General features: G+C 37.5%; 1 protein-coding gene across 4 annotated transcripts in view; it reads right to left on the bottom strand.

Annotated features, from left to right (window-relative positions):
* Window positions 1-17616, bottom strand: part of NSMCE2 (NSE2 (MMS21) homolog, SMC5-SMC6 complex SUMO ligase) — a 248005-nt gene that overhangs the window by 39862 nt on the left and 190527 nt on the right. The gene's annotated exons all lie outside the window — the stretch shown is intronic.

Below are 17616 nucleotides of genomic sequence, written 5' to 3'. Positions count from 1 at the left end.
CACTTTATTAGATTTTTGATTTGAAAATAATGTTTCCAAGCCTGTCATTTATCCTTTCATCATCTTAAAAGTATCATTTGAAGAGCAGAAATTTCTTAATATCAATGAAATCTAATTTATAGTTTTAAAAAACGGATTGCTCTTTTGGTGTTGTACTTAAGAAATCTTTGCTTAAACAAGGTCACAGTTTCTCCTATGTTTTGAGGACTTTATAGTTTTATATTTAGACCCATAACCCATTTTGAGTTAATTTTTGTATTGATGTGAGATATGAATCAAAGTTTATTTTCTAAATACAACATATAAATATCCAGTTGTTACAGGATCATTTGTTGAAAAGGCTATACTTTTCCCACTGAATTGCCTTTGCATGTTTGTGGAAAATCATGGGACTGTCTTTGCACATTTGTAGAAAATTAATTGGCTTCCTATGGATGAGTCTATTTCTGGACTCTATTCTGTTTAACTGTCTATCTTACTATACTGTCTTGGTTTCTATATCTTTGCAAGCCTTGAAATCAGGTCTTTTTTCAAAGTTATTTTGGCTGTTCTGGTCCTTTGTGTTTCCATATGAATTTCTGAATAACCTTGTCAATATCTATCAAAGCAAACCTGCTGGAATTTTGATTGAGGTTCCTTTGTATCAACCCATCTAATTGGTTAGAACTGACATTTTCAATATTTTGAGTCCTCCAACTCATTAACATGGTTTATCTTTCCATTTACTTAGGTCTTCTTTGATTTCTCTCAGTAATATTTTGTAGTTTCAGTATACATTTTTACACATCTTTAGTCAGATATAACCACAGGTATTTCATATTTTTGATATTATAAATGGCATTTAAAATTTTTCAATTTCTGATTATTTGTTGCTATTACATAGGAATATAATTGATTACTGTTTACAGATCTTGTATTCTGCAAATTTGCTAGAAATCACTTATTAGTTCTAGTAGCTTTTTTGTAGATTTCATTGGTATTTTCAGCACAGATGATAATGTCATCTGCAAGTTTTACTACTTCCTTTCCAATGGATGCCTTTGTTGCTTTTCTTGCCTTACTGTACTTGTTAGAATCCCCAATCCAATACCGAATAGATGTGGTGAGAGCAGACATCCTTGCTTGTTTCCTTAGGAGACAATCTTTCAGTTTTTCACCATGAAATATGATGTTAGCTATCGATTTTTCATAGATGCCCATTACTAGGTTTAAAAATTTCCCTTCTATTCTTAGCTGCTGTTTTTTTTTTTTTAAATAAACAATCAACGTTAGATTTTGTAGAGCACTTTGTCTGTATCTATTGAGATGTTCATATGATTTTGGTATATTACAACGGTGAATTAACTAATCAATTTTCAAATGTTAAATCAAACTTGCATTCCTGGAATAAACTCCACTTGGTCATGATATATCATCTTTTTGCTTAGAATTTTTGCATCTATGTTTATGAGGGATATTAGTTTGTAGTTTTTTTCCCTTATAACAACATTACCTGGTTTGGGTATCAGGGTAATACTAGCCTCCTAGGACATGTTGGGTATTATTTTCCCCTCTTCAGTTTTCTGTCAGAGTTTGTGTAGAACTGGTACTGTTTCTTCCTTAAATGTTTGGTAGAATTTACCAGGAACCTGTCTGGGCCTGGAGTTTTCTTTGTGCAAATGTTTTAAACTATGAATTCAATTTCTTTAATAGATACAGCACTATTCAGGTTATATGTTTCTCCTATGTGAACATTGGCAGTTTGAGCTTTTAAAGGAATTTGTCCATTTCATCTACATTGTTAGATTTATTGGCATAAGTTGTTTGTAAAATTAACTTATTATCTTTTTATATGTTAAAGTACTGATTTTATCAGTAGTACCTGTACTGATGTAACTTCTCTCATTTCTGATACCGGTAATTGGTGTAATTTTTCTTTTCTTTTTTTTTTTTTTTTTAATTTTCTCCTCAGTCTGGCTCAATGTTTATCACATTGTATAGATCTTCTCAAACAACATGCTTTTGGTTTCACTGGGTTTTTCCATCAATTTTCGATTTTTATTTCACTAATTTCTGCTCTGATCTTTATTTTTCCTTTCAACTACTTACTTTGGGTTTCATTTGCTTTTATTTTCCCAGTTTTTAGCCTAGATGCTGAGGTAATTGATTTGCGACTTTTCCTTCTTTTCTAATATGGGCAGGTGTTTAATGCTATGAATACCTAAGTGCTGCTTTTGCTGCATTCCATACATTTTGATATGCTGTGTTTTACATTTTCATTTAGTTAAAAATATTTTTAAATTTCTCTTTGACCATAGTTTATTTAAAAGTACACACTTAGTTCCCAAGTATTTGGAAATTTTCCAGACATCTTTTGTTACTGATTTCTAATCCAGTTCCACTGTGATCAGAGAACATGCTTTATATGACTTAAATTCTTTTACATTTACTGAGATATTTTATTGCACAGAATATGGTAATGGGCTCTTTTAGTAAGTGTTGCATGTGCACTTGAAAAGAATCTGTATTGTGCTGTCGTTAGGTAGAAAGTTCTATAAATATCACTTAGGTGGAGCTGGGTAATAATGTTATTCAAGTCTTCTATATGCTATCCTTACTAATTTTCTGAGTGGTTTTTTTTTTTTTTTTTGACTGGTAAAGCGATCGCAACCCTTGGCATGGTGTTGTCTGCACCACGCTCAGCCAGTGAGCACACCAGCCATCCCTATATAGGATCTGAACCCGCGGCCTCAGCGCTACCAGAGCTGCACTCTCCCGAGTGAGCCACGGGGCCGGCCCCTGAGTATTTGTTTTTATTAATTTTTGAAATCTCTGACTGTAATTTAGATTTGTCTATTTATTCTGGCAGTTCTATCAGTTCTTGTTTTATAAATTTTAAAGCTTTGTTATAAGGTGCATCAATGCATGTCCTCTTGATGAACTGACCTCTTTATCATTATGTCTTTTTCGTGACCGGCACTCAGCCAGTGAGCGCACTGGCCATTCCTATATAGGATCCGAACCCGCGGCGGGAGCGTCGCTGCGCTCCCAGCTCCGCACTCTCACGAGTGCGCCACGGGCTCGGCCCCTCTTTATCATTATGAAATGACCCTCTTTAGCCCTAATATTCTTTGCTCTGAACCTTCTTTGTATGGTTAATATAGTCATTTCATCTTTCTTTTGATTAGTGTCAGTATGCCCTTCCATTCATTTATTTTTAATTTATTTGTGTCTTTACATTTAAGATGGGCTTCTTACAGGTAGCATATAGTAGGGTTTTATTTTTATATCCAGGCTGATAATCTCTGTCATTTAACTGCTATGCTTAGACATTCATATTTAGTGATAGTTTGGTTCAAATTTACCATCTTCCTATTTGTCCCATCTGTTCTTTATTCTTTTTCCCTCTTTTTTGGGGCCAACTTTTGAATTAATTGAGTATTTCTTATGATTCCATATCTTCTCTGTAGGCTTATTAGCTATAATCCCTGTTGTGGTATTTTAGTGGTTTAATTTATAGTACATATCTTTAATTTATCACAGTCTACCTTCAAGCGCTATTATATCACTTCATGTATAGTATAAGAGCTTTAAAACAGTACAATTCCATATCTCCCCTCTTGGACTTTATGCTATTGTCATATATTTTATTTCTTCATATAATATAAATACTGTTATTATTTTTGCTTGAAAAACTCAAAAGATTAAAGATGCTACAATAATAAGAAAACAGTTTTTATATATACCCATGTAGTTACCAATATGACACTCTTTATATCTTTATGTAAATCCAAGTTTCCACTTGGTATCACTTTTTTTCTTCTTGAAGGATTTCCTTTAACATTTCTAGTAATGCTGGTGATGAATTCTTTAATGTTCTGTATGTCTGAAAAAGTCTTTATTTCATCTTTTTTTAAAGATATTTTTGCTGGGTCTAGAATTCTAAATTGACAGGGTATTTTTTATTTGTTTGTTTGTTTCTTTCTTTCAGTACCTTAAAGATTTTACTCCACTGTCTTCTGCCTTGCATTATTTTTTCAGAAATCTGCTGGGAACTTTATATTTGTTATTTTATATGTAATTTGCCCCCCTCTCCCGCCCCAGTTGCTTCTAAAGTTTTTCTCTTTATCACTCATTTTAAGCGATTTCATTATAATATGCCTTGGTATAATTTTTTCTCATGTTGCTTATGTTTGAGGTTCGTTGAATTCGGATTTGTGGGTTCATAGTTTTCATCAAATTTTGAAAAATTTCGGTAGTTTTCTGAACATATGGAATGCAGTCATAATAAATGCTTAAATGCTCTTGCCTATTAATTTTTAAATTTGTGTAATTTCTGGGTCAGTTTCAATGGATTGATCCTCCACCCCACTATGGGTTACATTTTCCTGCTACTATGCTTGCCTGGTAATTTTTGATTGGATTCCAGACATTGTAGGGTGCTGTTTATTTTTGTCTTATTATAAATATTCTTGAGTTTTGTTCTGGAATGCAGTTTAATTTAATGGAAACAGTTTGATTCTTTTGGATCTTCTTTCTAAGAAAGTTTTGTTGAGGGTGGCCAGAGCTGTGTTTAATCTATGGTTAATTTTTCTCCACTACTGAAGCAAGACTTTAATGTCTCTGAGTTATGAATTTTTTTCCTTTCTGGCTATAGAGAAAAGGTACTATTCTCATCCCTGTGTGATTTCCAGGCACTGTTCTTTCTAATCCTTATGTAGTTTCCTCACACGCATGTGCTCATCAGTACTCAAGTGAATGCTCAAGGTAGACTTCCTCAGATCTCCATTTCTCTCTTTGTGCATTTCTCATCTCTAGTCTAGCTATCTTGGCTTCCCTGGACTCTTACCATATCTCCTTCATTCAGGGGTATTACAAGGATCTGCTTAGGTTCCCCCTCTCTGTAATGTGGCTGATAAGCTCAGGTAGTAAGCTTCAAAGATCATTGCCTTTCCAGGCCTAATGTCCAATTTGAGTGCTATTGTTTCATATATTTTGTATTTTTTGGGTGTGTGCTGTTGTTTCAGGTGGGAGGTTAAATGTGGCCCTTGCTACTTTGTCTTGATCAGAAACTTAAGTCTTGCTTCTAGTTTTTGGCTGATACAATAGATGCTGCAATAAACATCACTGCATACATACCTTTGGTTCTGTGTGGATCTATCTGTTGAATAGATCATTTAAAGTGTTATTGTTATATTAAAGGGTAGGTACATTTTAAATGCAAATGACTTTGCCAAATTGCCCTCCAAAAAGGTTTTACCAATCAATACTAATAATTTTTGAGAATGCCTACTTCCCCATATACTTTTCAGCACTGAGTATTATCAAAAGTGTACATCTTTACCAATTTGATAGGTTAAAAAGTTATTTTATTTTTATTTCTTTTGTAAGGTTAAACATCTTATATTTTCTATTATTGATATTATTATTGGTGGTTGGCTGGTATAGGGATTGAACCCTGGATCTTGGTGTTACCAGCACCACGCTCTGACCAACTTTATATTACTTGTGATTGGTGTTGCTTTTACTGGAACTGCCTATTTATGTCCTTTAATTCTGTAGAAAATTGGTTTATCATTTTCCTACTGTTTGGTAAGATTTCATGAAGGAAATTAGCCCTCTATCACATGAATTACAATTTTTCTCCCTCAGTTGATGGTGGTTGCTGTTGCTGTTGTAGATTTTGCATATTTTCTGGATGCACATATGTACATGATATTAACAGAGGTTTAATCCTATATTAATGATTAATATGCTTAGTTTCTTTTTTTCCCCCTACAAAATGGAATTAGATAACAGTGCTGCTATACTGAGTTCACGTTAACTTATGCTGATCAAAATCTCTGATGGGCAACTCTCTTTTATTAACAAAACATGGAAGATATAAATTATTATGTACAAATGCAGTTTGTGGTAGGGAAGAATTTCGAAGCATGAAGTAGAGGTATAAAAGTAGAGGTAAAAAAGGGATCTTTTGGGAACCACTCGTCTTATTTTTTCCAGGATGGACTTATCTTTAGGGTTTTCTGGGAAGGTGGAGGGATGATGTGAAATAAAAAACAATGGTTATTCTAAGACATGCTGTTGGTCTCAACATAGTTCCTAAAACCTAGAGCCTCCCCTGAAAACTCCAGCTCCCTCTTCCTTCCTTGAATGACCAAAGCATGCACTTTCTGCCAATGTCATAAACATACTTAGAATAGACTTTGTACCTTGTCATATACTTTATTCATATTGTTGCTTAATTGTTTTCCATAAGTTCCATTTTCCCAAGAAAGGAGTTAGCTACTTGTGAACAGGGCATCAGGCCATATGCTTCCGACAGTACTAAGCTTATATACTCACATGTATAAGCTGAGTTGTACTGAGCTTAAGTGTGTGTGGCTGAAGGTAGGAAAATTGTGTAGAAACGACCTCAAATTAGGAGAATAGAGTCCAAGAGGAAAGCAGGCTTTTCATTTGCTTGCCTTAGGATGGTATTTGTCATCATCAGGCATTTAACAAGAATGAGGTCACTAAGAAAGGAAAATGAATGTAGTGAAGCCTGAATGGAAGACCCCTCCATGGAAAATATAACTGCTAAAAAGGCACTGCATTCTCTTAGCTTAGTTACAGTGAATAAATTGCCAAGGAACTTAAAATTGCAAACTATCATGTTTCCTTAGGGGAAAGAAACTAACCCTTTGCCAGGGTCTATTACATATGATGGTGGAGGAGAAGAGCTGACAGTTATTGCTTACCATGTACCCAGCACTGTGCTAATAAGCACTTTACATTCATTAGCTAATTGAATCCTCACAAGCTCATGAAGGAGATACTATTATTCCTACTTTATAGATGAAAAAACTAAGGTTTTGACATGCAAAATTACTTAGCTAAAACAAGAAGGCAGTCTATCTCGCTCAGAGCCCTGCCCTTGACTAGGCTACAATGCCTCATTTCATCCTCACAGCAACCCAAATAGAAGCTTTCCCACACTGCTGATGTGGAGACTGGGGCTCTGAGGTAAAGGAACCACCTAAGGCCCATCCAGGTCTGACTGTCAAGCTCATACCCTACTTGGAGCCTCCCATTCCCTACTCCTCTACTCTCCCTGCCCCTATCCCTCTAAACCTATAACTCTCCTTTCATCTGTCTCTCTCTCTCTCTCTCTCTCTCTCTCTCTCTCTCTCTCTCTCTCTCTCACACACACACACACACACACACACACACACACAAAGTGATTCTAGTCACATGAGAAAAGTCAACAACAAAGAAACATGCTATGCATGGTCATTCTTCTGTGTCTTTCTTGGTTCATGTGATTCTCTGAACTTAATTATATCTTCTTCCTTTAGACTCTTCAATGTGAGTCTAGTTACTTCTCTGAGGCCCTGCTGATCCCCATCTCTTCTGCTAGAATCAGCTGCTCTCACTCTGCCCTTACATTTCACATTGTGTACACCTCTGCTATCACAATATTTCTCATACTTTGCCTACCTCCCCTTCTGACCCCATCCAGCACTGCATATAATCACTGTATAACCAACAGCTAGCACACTGCACAGAAATGGTGCACAGTGAATAAACTCAATAATCTGAATGAAAGCCTGTAGGTATCTACACAGGACTTACTTTTGAGAATGAACGCTACTGCCAGGACACAGCCCCACTTTCAGAGGTGTAAAAGAGATAATTGGCAGACAACCACCACCTGGGCTTGGTTATTTTCAGGGAGTGGTCAAGTGCCTAAAAATGCAAGGCTCCTTGAAGGGAAACTGCAAACCTAAAAAGCACATTACTGATTTGTGGGATTTGTATAAGCTTTTAATGGCAGGGAGGAATTGGCCTGCTGCTTAGATACCCACTTATGCATTAAAAACTTTGCTTCTAGTTGCTAAATTATTTTGAGCAAATCATCTCTTACGTCCATCCAACTCAAACCTCTGCATGTTTGCTACCCTGTTTGATTACTGGTCTTTGAACAGCACAAGCCAATCTTTTCTACTTTCCATTGTTCTAAATAACTATCCTGTAAATGCTGTATAGGCTGAAGTTGCTCACACATGGCTGCCCAGGAGGTCTTGGTTGGTTGGAAGATAAGAGTCAGAAAGCATCACTGGCTTTCTGTCACTATTCAGTTGTAAAAGCTGGTAGATTGGATCCAGGATCTAATCGTTTTGGCTCCCTTCAATTTTTCATTTTGTTTTGCAAAGCCAATATCTTCTACTCGTTGAGAGAAGACAAGTTATTATTATTTTTTTTTCCTTTCTTTGTCACCAGACTGAACAATGTCACACTTTGTCCATGGAGGAATATGGGGCATAAAGGAACTATCAAGGCATACATAACACTGATCTTTAGTTCAACTTTCCTTTGCTTCAAGCTCCTCTGTTTACGTGGAAGTTGCTAACAAGAGTTGTAGCTGACCAGCAAGGTCCTTCTCTTTCTATGAGTTGCCGAGAATAAGGCCTATCTGTCATCAACTACAAATTTGCAGCTTGCAGCTAGTTCGGATTTGGCATACAGGCCTTTATTACTTCTTTAAAGTGTTTATCATATGCCATTTTTAGAATTGGGATAATTCTGAGACACAGTGAATGAACTCAACTGCTATTTTTTTTTCTCTTTGAAATTGACATTTATCAGAGCTACCTCTTCCTACCTTCCAGGTTTTATCCCCATGACTCTCCTCCCCCTAAGCTCTGGCTACATATGCCTTCTTATTGTTTCTTGAACACCATATTCATTCCAGCCCCAGGGCCTTTGCATGTGCTGTTTTCTTTCCTTTGTACTTGCTGAGCTCTTCTCTGTGCTCTATCCATGCTGGTTCCTTCTACTTCAGCTGAAAGGTCACACCTTTGAGAGGCTTTTTCTGACCATTCTTCTCAAACAGCCCTCTCACTCTGTATCACAACAATCAGCTGTCTCCTGCTCACTCCACCCCACCCTGCCACTAGGCAGAAAGCTCATTACAAAATCCTTGCACTTAAAACAGATCTCTGCCTTCTGCCCTGTCCCATATGCTTTCCACTACCATAATCTACCATTCTTATTCTGGTGGCACTGTGGATGCAACATAGTTTTATAAAAAAGGTTTCTGTTAACCCCTAGTAATTCAAGAAATTAAATTTAAAAACCACTTCCCAAGCATCTAAAATGTTATCCTAATGTTTCTATTTCAGTTTAGCTCCTAAAATATAACAAATAAGTCTTTTGAAAAGCATAGAACAGACATTGAAGTTTGTTAAATGTTTTAAAGAGTTTATTATTTGTAAAGATTTTACTGTTCCTCCTGTGACCCTGTCATTATCTTATTTTTAAGAAAAACAATCATTTTTGACTCAATTTCCTCATTTAGTTTCACACGAATTATTCCAAATTTCTTAATTTCCAAGTAACACATTAAAGTTCAGATTTCTTCCAAAACCATTAAGGGGAAATCCCTGATGATTTCAGCTGATAATTCTTTAATCAGGAAAAGACTAAATACTAATCACCAGAAAAGTTACAATTTACAGGAAAGAAAGGGGAAATGTTGACATATTGCACAACATACCATGAATAAAGCATGGTTTATTAATTGAATGTCATACTCACGCTGGCAATTTTAGCAAGAATTTCTAGTGACATCATAAACTATGTTAGAGCAAAAGAAGAGTTTTTATTGTCCATGTTTCTGAAAGGCCAAGGTGATAATAAGATTCCCTTCTTTGGAGACTTTATGCAAAAAATGAAACATCAATTTGTACATTATTTTTCAGACCTCTATGAAGATTCTGGGTTTTAAATGAAGCAAAGAACTGAGCTAAAAGGAATTCTCATTTGATATCTAATTCCATCCAGAATTGAAATGAGTGGTTTTCTTCTTTGTTTCTGTTATTCAGTAGAGGAGAGGAATTTGTTTCTGCTTCTAGCTGTGGGTGCACAGATCAAAGTCCTCTGCTAGTGGGTAAGGGCAAATGCCTCAATAGGGTCCCCAGACAAAATCTTCTCCCAAGTTACACAAAGACCACAGTTCAAAAGCAGTTACTACTACAACGTAACTTTGACCCCCCAATTTATCTGATAAAATCAATTAGGTTTCAGTTGCAGTAATCATCTAACATATTAAAAGTAAGACCACCATTATTAGCACTGTGTTTACTGCCTTGCAGTCTATATATATTCATCAATAAAACTTATTCTTTACTGTTTTATTACAAGTGATTACAAACATAAGGTATTTCATAAACATATCTCGTTGTTACATTATAATTCAGCAGTAGGGTGATGCAAATATTATACTCTTCAATAAATGAACAGGGGGGAAAAAAGCTCCAGGAGGCTGAAACAGATCACAGTGACTCAGCCCCAGGGTCAGCCAAAACCATCATTCAAATCTGGTCTTGAGCATTTATTCACTAGAACAGTATTGTCTAAGACAGTAAAAAATTACTGGAGAATGGATGAGATACTTACAGGCATACAGAAGATTAATTGAAAGGGGCTTAAAGCAACTGGGGACTTAAGTGTAGAGGTGGAAAAGAGAAATAAAAGTGTCTGTGATATTGGCCTTTATTTTGAAAACCATATTGAGTATTGAAAACAAAAAGTTATTACACATTTCCATTTTACCTAACAGCAACTGCTCTCATTTATTGGGCACTCATCACGTGCTAGGCACTGTTCCAAGCGTTCACCACACATTATTTCTTTTAGACCCCATGGCGTTCCTATAATGTCCCAATTCCCACTTTAGGGATATAGAAACTGAGGAGCAAATAGATCTCACAGCTGGTGGGCTGGGAATAGAGCTTCCTACTGTCTGACTCCAGTCTGAGTTATGATCTTCTCTATTTTGACATTTTGAAGCTAGTCTCCCCAGGTGCCCTTCAGGGCCCTAGCAAAATGTTCAAGTCTTTTCTGATGTTTCATCCTACTAATTACACAAATGATTAGAGTTTCCCAATAGAAAAATACCATCTATTTTTTCTGTTTAATCACATCTTATTCTGCTTCAGTGTCTGTTTAAATGGGACGTGTCCCACCCATCACAGTAGAAATGAAGAAATTGGCTTCCAACCTCCATGTTTCATGATCTTTTTGAGGTTCTCACAGCACAGCTTTAACATTTCCTTCTTAAAAATCTTTTAACCACAGCCTGGTTCTTCTTGTTTTTACAGTCTAATTTAGATCATGTTCTACACTCAGTGTAGGCCTTGCTCAATGCTCTGAAATTTCAGACCCACCGAAACTACTAAGAACTTTTCGATTGAGAAGTCCATGACCTCACGTGAAACTGGAGTCATGAGAATTTGGACAAACTAACATAACATTTCTATGTTAAAGTGAAAGAATGATGATAATAGAATGAATGATTAATATTCACAAATGACTTTTTATCCAAGGCTCCCAAACTGCTTAATGAATTTTTGTGCGCTGATTAAACTTTCACATAGTAATAACTATACTTTGTGCTTTTACGACTCAAGTCTTTCATGAACTGCTGCACACTGGCCTCGTTTTATCATGCTCAAATTGACCTCAGGTGGCGGCAGGCGGTAAGAGAAGTGCACTTCTCATTCCATCTTCAGAATAAAAAAATGGTACAAAAGGGAAAGACCTTGAGCTGGGGCAGATTTTACCCACTGGGGCATGCTCACCTGAATGGGGGGCCTGCAGAATCTGGGGGAAAAGGCTGGCCATACAGCTTGAAAAGAAAGGGGGAAGCAAATGGCTTCCCAATAGAAGTAATTTGCAAATATTTCTGTACACATTACTTTTATATCATGTGGCCCCATGACTCAGTTTTCAACTCTGAGGAAGTAAAACAGGTATCTTATTTCTCCTCTAGATCTCCATGCTCCCTTCTCCAGATACAGCCTATAACCTCAAATCCATCAGCAGCCCAAAGCAGATGAATAAGGACAAGGCCAGAAGGTCAAACTTTGGGTTGCTGTTTAGCCTGTATTGCTATTAGTAACCAGAACAGCATAAAGTGCTATCATGAAAAGGTCAAAGGAAAAGACTTCTCTGACTCAGGAAAACTGTCAGGCGAGAATAATTTTCAACTATGTGATTTTTAAATAAATGACACGAAAAATGTTTTACTTAGGATGTTTCATCTTAAATGAGAGAGCAAAGGCCTGAGATTCAGTATTTAGCATCTTGTGAAAAATAGGTCAGGGACTGTCATGAAAAGAATTTTCACTTTTCATTTGGGATTATATTGTAGAGAAAATAGCACCAGACTCTGAGAGAAGATTAATAAACTCCCATGCCTCTGAAGTTAGGAAATGAACATGAGTGCAGGAAGTGGGCCAGCCAGGGACAATGGCAGAGCACAGGGGTCAAGGAGGCACTGCTACCCCAGCAGACAGACTGTTTCCACACGGGAGGCAGGGAAGACCAAGTGTGGTCAGATATAGCATTCTTAAAAAAAGAAGTTGGAAATGCAGAATTTTATGTGAAACCTCCTAATTTTTGTATGTTACAACTAACTAATACATGTGTATACAACTATGTGGGCCAAACCCAATGCATCTGTGAGTTTTGCACATCTCTCGAGTGCTGGTGTCTGATCTCTGTGACCACAGTAATGGTTTTTAACTCTTAAGCAGTTGAAAGGAAACAAGAGCTGACACATCCTCCAGGGAGTAAATTACACTGCTGTTGGTCAAAAGGCTCTTTATAACTCTATTTGGTGGTGTTTTAGAGACAGATACAAGAAGTTAATGAGTTTCTTCCACAAATGATATCAAGTCTACAAACTTGCAGCTTCCTGTTGGAAGGAGGTAGGTATCCTGAGATCTCTAGAGCAAGTTAGGGGAGGTGCTTAGTGAGGGTGATGTTCAATGGTTTTACAAGGAGGTGTGACCAACTGACTTTGAGCTCGAACTCATACCATCTATTTAAAAGTCTAGGGTTTGTTCTTTGCTGACACTAGAGACAAATGAGCCCAAGAGATGTATCAACCAGGGTCTTCCAATTGGTGGCTCAACAGGACTGATGGAAAAGTTCAGCTAGAGAGAAAGTAATCATACTCCCCATCGGATGTGACAACACATTATGAAACAGAGACAACTCAATGGCTGGCTGCCTGCCTATCCTTCTGCCTGCTTATCATCTATTATCCTTATCATACGCTAGCGCCATACACACACATTCCACTATCTTCCCAGACTGCTCCTGGAAGACTTCTAAACGTAGCCATTGCACATGTGATTGGAAGAAAAGGGGCTTCTGTTTTAAAGAAGAGAAAGTTCTTTGCCTCCAGCTATGGAGCTTGAAATTGACTACCTACTCAGTTCTACCATGATCTGGGTTTCCTCAATGTTAAGACAGATGAAGAGGAGACAGAGGCTGGACTCTTCCCTCCTGTTAAGTGAAAGAAGAGCTGATCTTTGAGTGATTTGCAAAGGGCTGGGAAAATCTGTCCTCACTGGCTGGTGGCTTCCATCTTAACACACTGTTTCATCCAGTGGCATAATAAACAGTAATAGCACTAGTATCTAACCATTCTAAACTGCTTATAATATATATGCCAGGTGCAGTTCTAAGTGCTTTACATGTATTAACTTATTTATTCCTCACATAACCCTAACGATGTAGGTACTATTATTATCTCCACTTTACAGATATGGAAACTGAAGTACAATGAGGTTAAGTATTTTGCCCAAGATCACACAGTTAGTGAAAGGTGGAACAGGCATTCAAACCTAGACGGTCTGTCTCCAGGGCCTGCACTCTTAACCATTATGCTAGATAACCTCTCAAAATGAAGACCGGATATCAAGGTAAAGGCCATAATTTGAGACTGGGCTACTTACTGTACAATATGAAGCCTTGAGATCTGACAATCAGTAGGAAAGAAATTTGCTACTTTCACATTTTACGCAGGTCTCTTATACCAATTATGTATTCAGGAAAAATATCTAAGACATTTCAGTCACATTTGACCCAAATATTTGTTACAGTGGAACTGCATCATATTACTTTATGAATATTCACTGTGTGGGGGGAGAAGGAGAGAGGAAGAAAGGGAAGATGAGAGAGAGAGAGAAATTTAAATTGGGCAGGGGTTACGGAAAGGGAGTGGAATGGGAGGCAGAAAATAGCTGTTACTCAGTGGTTTTTTAAAAAACTATAAACTTACTCTATATCTTGATCTGTGACCCTGACTCTCCAGTCTGGCTCTGGAGCCAATCTTACATAGGCCCTATAAGAGCACCCTACAATAAACTCAAGCTTATAACCTAGACTATAAGCTCTGTGAAAGCAGGGACCAACAATGACTGACACAGTGAACACTCGATACCAAGCTGATGAAAAATGAATACAACAAAACACAATGCTATACTTTTCAGAAAAAATTATACTGCATATAGGCATATGAGTGTTTCTGAACTCCTAAACCAGGTGAGCATTCCCCTTCTAACCTTTGTTTACTTAGGGTCTGTTTCTCTATATACCATTTGCTGAGTGATCTCATTTACTCCCTCACACCATATGCCAACAACGCCCCAAATCTTCATATCTTCCCTTGAGCTACAGATCTGATTTTCAAACTGCCTTCAAGATATCCTTGCCTGACACAAGCAACTCAAGCTTAAAGTTACCAGAACTAAGTTTTCCTTTCACCCTCCCATCTCTACTCCATTTCCCCTCTTCCAGAGTGAGGGCTTATTTATAGCTATAGTTTAAAGCAAGGCTTTGGTGTCAGACAAATCCACGTTCAAATCCTAGGGAGAAATTGCCTAGCCGTATGACATTGGGCTCCTCTGAGTTTAGGTTTCCACAAGAGTAAAACAGTAACAATACTACTTATGCTGCAAGGTTGTCATGATGACTAAATCAAATAATGTATTAAATTCCTTAGCTCACTGCCAGGTAAATATATAGTTTCAGCCTGCAGTAAAAGAGTTCCTTTTATTATTCTTGTACCAGTTAATTCAGTATTTCCATCAATTCTTGTAAGATGGAAAATTCAAAGCCATCTTTCATTTCTGAAGATCCTCCCATTCCCTCTTAATTCAGAGTCCCCAAGTTCTATCAACTCTACTTTTAAAGCTCCTAAAGCTGGAGTTCTCCTTTCCACCTCCATTGCCATTCTGCAGGCCCTCATCTTTGTCTAAACCACCATAACCTCTTGCTAGCTCGTTTCCTTGTTCCAGGGTTCTCTACACTTTAGCCCACACATCACAAGGACACTAAAGTCATCTTTCCTAAAACTTACATGGATCATGTCATTTCTATGACTAAAAACCTTCACTGGCTCCCATAGGTAAGTCCACATCCACACCTACCAGGAATGGAGTGGTAACTATCACTTTTTATGCTAAATATCTTGCCAGGATTTTTACATATATTATTCATTTAACTATCTCTATATATTATTCATTTAACTATCAAAACAATGCCCATGAAATAAATATAAGTATCTTTGTTTTATAGCTTAAAAAAAAAAAAGTGAGGCTAATCATTAGCTACTAATGGAAGTCAAATAACTTGCCCATGATCTAAATCAGTCAGAGACTGAAATTCACAACTAGGTTTGACTCTTGCCTGTACATATGTCAGTATAATGAATTCGTATCTACGTAGAGAACAAACTCTAAAGTCAAAACATAAGATGAAAATTTCATGTAAGTCAAAACCACTCTTAGAAAGGTCAAAGCCAGTATTTCCTTTAGCATTGGAAAGACTGCTGTTTCTTTCACCTGCACAAGAAGTAGTTCACATGCATCTTACAGCCATGTTATATGTATGAAAAATTTTTATCTTTAAACATTACAATTACACTTGGTGCAATGAAATTTTATACCATGAGCGCAATAAGGAAGCTGAGACTAACTGAGGAAACAGCAGATTCATCTCTCTCATCTTATGCTCAGGGTGTGAATGGTGGACAGAATTACCTATGCTATCTAAATTTTCTCTTCGTTTTATTTTCTCTTCATTTTTGCTGAGTATGTGCAGCTGAATTTGTGTACAGCAACTGGAATAAATGGCTAACAGAATACTTAACAGTGCACAATAAGTATTTATAAATTACTGTTTCTCCTAAACAGTTATAGGGGTTCAGAAGCCACTTATCTTTGCATTCTTGGCACCCAGCATTGTACTTTGCATATAATAGGCAGCTAATTTATACACTTGTTGAAAAAAACGGATACCCTCTTCCTTTCATCTTACAGTTCAATTCCTTCAACGGTCATCACAAATTTCAAATTAGTTGAGTATAAATTAAAAAGATTATCGGGTAGGTCCTTATTTGGTCCTGCAAAACAAATGATCTTATTTTCAACAAGACTTTTTTGTCTGTCCTTCATGTTCTGCACTGCAGTTTGGTCTTGAACATGCAACTTGACATTGGGGGTGTCCATTCAGTACAGAACAACATCTTGCAGAATAAGGAGTCTGACAGTTCCCACAGGCTCCTCTGAGTCAAAGCTGAACTGTAGGCTCACGGGTGGAGGCAGCTGCTCTGAAAGCTGCCTCATTTTCTGGTCTAGTTGGACAGGAACAGGAAATTGAACCTTTGGTATTTTGGGCTTTGATTCTACCCTGCCCTTAAAAAGCACTCACCAACACTGGAGTCTTTAAATGTGGAAAGAGTGAGCACATTTAAAGTGTCCATTTGAAAAACAAAAGATGTTGGAAGTGTGAAGTTTATAGCTTGAACCCTGTGTTCAGCTCCTTCATGCCCCAGGACAAATACTTGTGTGGTATATGCTGTGCACGCAGAGTCTTTGTCCCTGATTTCCAGAGTCTTTCAGAAGCGTAGGCATCAACTTCCTAGCCAGTCCTGGAGCAGTGATCTTCTAGAGTGGTCAAGTGGAGTCTCAAATTAGTCTTGCTACAACCAATCTGGTGGCAAGCACATTGCTATACTCCCTAAATGACAGTATGATATCATGAAGTCACACAGCTCTGGGTTCGAATACTGCTCCGCTAGCTCCCTAACCCCTCTTGGCTCAGTTTCCTCCCTGGGATCAGTGTCACTTGCCGTATATCATTGCTCTAATCTGTGCACTTTAGCACAGTGCCTGATAACATTCTACAGGCTTACAAATCAGTAGTTGTTGTAATAATTCTCCTCTCAATTCTCACCCCATACTGACCTGAAATTCTCACCCCACACTGACCCCATAGTGAAAGTAAAAGCCAAAGTCCTTACAATGGCCTGTGAGACCCTGAGCTATCTGCCACTTATGAGCTCGCTGATCTTATCTCCTACTTTTCTTCTCCTCCTTCATTCCATGGGGACCTCCTTGCCATTCCTGGAATGTGGCAGGCCAACTCCCACCTCTCAGGGCCTTTGCATGGACTGATTCCTCTAATTTATCCCCAGTGCTTAGAACAGTGCCTGACACATAAAAGATATCCAATAAATATGTACTGAATAAACTGGCTTGTAAAGGAAACAAATATCTTGTGGAGAACTGAAGCTCACTAATTGCAGAGGTCCTAATATCATGCTTAGGTCCTCTTCTAAAGGAACTGGGATTCTATCCCCTAACAGCTAAGATACTGTGCCAAGTGCTTTCCATGAATAAGTTCATTTAATTCATTTAACGCCTCCCCCCACCCCCCACAGTGTAGTGAGGTATAGTGAGATACTCTTATTACTCCTTATTTTAAAGGAGAAAACCAAGCACTGAGAGGTGAATTTGC

Source organism: Cynocephalus volans, chromosome 15 (assembly GCF_027409185.1).
Source record: "Cynocephalus volans isolate mCynVol1 chromosome 15, mCynVol1.pri, whole genome shotgun sequence".
Lineage (NCBI taxonomy): Eukaryota > Metazoa > Chordata > Mammalia > Dermoptera > Cynocephalidae > Cynocephalus > Cynocephalus volans.
The sequence above is the reverse complement of the archived record's forward strand: the minus strand, read 5'-3'. Positions and strand labels throughout refer to the sequence as shown.